Genomic DNA, 2,598 nt, shown 5'->3' on the forward strand with positions numbered 1-2,598 from the left:
TCAGAATGGCACAAACTGTTGGTATGCTGTTGCCACAAAGTACCAGATTAGGTGACTTCATTAAAGGCTTTGAGAACAGCATGAATTACAGGTTTAAAGAAAAAAATAATTGAGGTCTTTCCTGTTACACTTATTGAAGCATTTCTTGTGAGCACAGGAAAAAGACTAATTAAATTTCCTTCTGGTTTATTCAATTACGGATTTGTGGTACATCTTTACAACCCCATCTCTGTCTTAATTTCATCACTATCATCATCAATCAAAACTTAATTTGGTACCCTAAATATGCTAGGCAAACAACAGCAAAATAAAATATAAAAGTAATGTATATATTCCGATTTCAACTACATATAAATATTCTTTAAATAACAATTACAAGAAAAACTCACCAAAATTACAACAACACTTTTGTTAAAAGTGATAAGATTATAAGTAATTCTCCCTTCAATTTATTCATTATTTTATGTGTCTCCATTTTTAAAGTATAAATTCTTTTTAAAAATTCTAACTTTTAGTCATTACTGGGAGAAAATTTAGGATTAAAAATCTAAAGGAAGAGAGAGAGATGCTAATATTTATTTTAAAAGTGCTTTAAAGACATATACAGAATATTGTGAGAAAGCAAAAATACTCCAGTTTCGTGGGCAAGTGAAAGTCAACATATTTAAATTAAAATTGGAAACTTTCATCTACTCTGAAAGTAATTTGAAGATCAAGTCAAAGCTCGTTCTTAGTTTGGGGCCTGGAATTAGTTCTAGAACTGATGCAATCTGAATCCAGCACCAACAAGTGTTTACTAAAGTCTTTGTCCCAAAGGGAGAAGCTCCAGAAGTGACGCTGTTGGGATTGCCTTGAGACTTGAGCTGACGTAGCAGGGAGGGGTACAGACATTAAATTCATTTTGAAATATCATTTCTCTTTCCAGCAAAAATGAAACCCAAATACTTTTTGCAATATGCAATTATAATCAAGCCTTTCTCTGTTTACTTGGTTTCTTCCATGTTTGCTCCTTGTTCCTAGGAACCACAAGCATAAACAGGAAGTTCATGCCTCTGGGGTTTATTCGTGGCAGAATGGAAAAAATGAAGTTGTGCACTTTCTTAAGAGTGATTAAGAGAAGAGGGATCATTAAATTATTGTACTTCTTATCTTCAGAAAGCTACCAGCAAAGTGACTGCATGAGCTGTGCAACATCTCCAGGAATATAAAGTTCTTTGCCCCATTTGACTGGAAGTCAACTTGAAAGCTCTGATTAGGCTTTTTATCACACTATACAGCCTACATCCTCGAACAAAGATCATCTTAAGGCCTCTCTGTTGATTCTGCATGCTCCAATTTCCTTTCTGACAGCCTCAAGGCTACAGAGCTATAAAATCAGAGAAAGACTACCATTTCGTGACCTAAGCACCACGAGGAGGATGCTATTATACAACTAAATATTGAGTACATTAAAAGAAAAGAAAAGAAAATGCTTCTCATGAAGGAGATCTTTGTGGTGATGAAATAGTTTTGTATCTTGATTACTTTGGCAACTTACACATGTGATAAAATGACATAGAACTATATTATGCCACTGTACATTTCCTGGTCTTGTGACTATGGTGAAGTAACTACAGAGGGAAAACTGGGTACAGGGTTCTTTGTGACTTTCATTAATTCTGTACTTGATTCAAACTAAACTGTTTTTAAAGGAACACCTTCTTGTGCACATTAACATACTCTGAACAGTTTGCATGAGGACAAGTCATGGAGACTAAAACAGCGTGGCCTTCAAATGTAATGTTTCAATCACAATCCCCGACCTATCGAGAAAGCTTGAGGCCAGGAATGTCCCTGCATGTGCTCTTCCTCTCTCTGGATCCCCTTTTCCCCCTCCTGCACAGTTGGTGACATCTCAACGCCAACTCCCTATAGAAGCCTTCCCTTGTCCTCCTAACCAGATTGGGTTCCCGCTGTCACTCCCTTCACAGGCCTGCGCCGGCTGCCGGGTGCGAAGCTCTGTCGCCTCTCCGCGCCTGGCCGGCCACCGGAGTCGAATATAGACTCCACAAGGTGGCACGGCTCGGCGGGTCCGGCATCCCCAGCAGTGCGCGCACCAGCGGCCAGAGGCCAGGGGCTCAAAGAGGGTCTCATTTGAATACAGTCAGATGCACCTCCCTCGAACTCGTGCACCTTAGCTAGAGGGTGGTCGTGTCAGCCCCTTCTCCTCTCACCACCCGCCCTCTGGGCGCAGCGGGGCCTCAGCACGCTCGTTGGGCCGTGTCGGTGATCCCACCCTGTCACCAGAGGGCGCCATGTTCTCTCCGCTAATTCCTCCGTCCGGAGGAGGCGCCTTGCTCTTAGTAACTCTACCTAGTAGGGAGACTTTCCCTAATTCTCACCTCAATACCCTGAGCCTCCGCCCCTCCCTTCCCGCTTGGCCTCAGGGCTCGACCCCACCCGGGGGGCGCCGCGCCACTCAGACCACGCCCCTCAGCCCGAACACGCCCTTCAGTCCCGGGGAGGAAAGAAGCCGGTGGGCGTGTCCTCCTCGTTCCTGGGCTCCTATTGGCGGGCTTTGGGGAGGGGCGTGTCCCAGGAGAGGGCGGGGCCGCAGCC

The sequence above is a fragment of the Sciurus carolinensis genome, chromosome 14 (genome assembly GCF_902686445.1).
Source record: "Sciurus carolinensis chromosome 14, mSciCar1.2, whole genome shotgun sequence".
Classification (NCBI taxonomy): domain Eukaryota; kingdom Metazoa; phylum Chordata; class Mammalia; order Rodentia; family Sciuridae; genus Sciurus; species Sciurus carolinensis.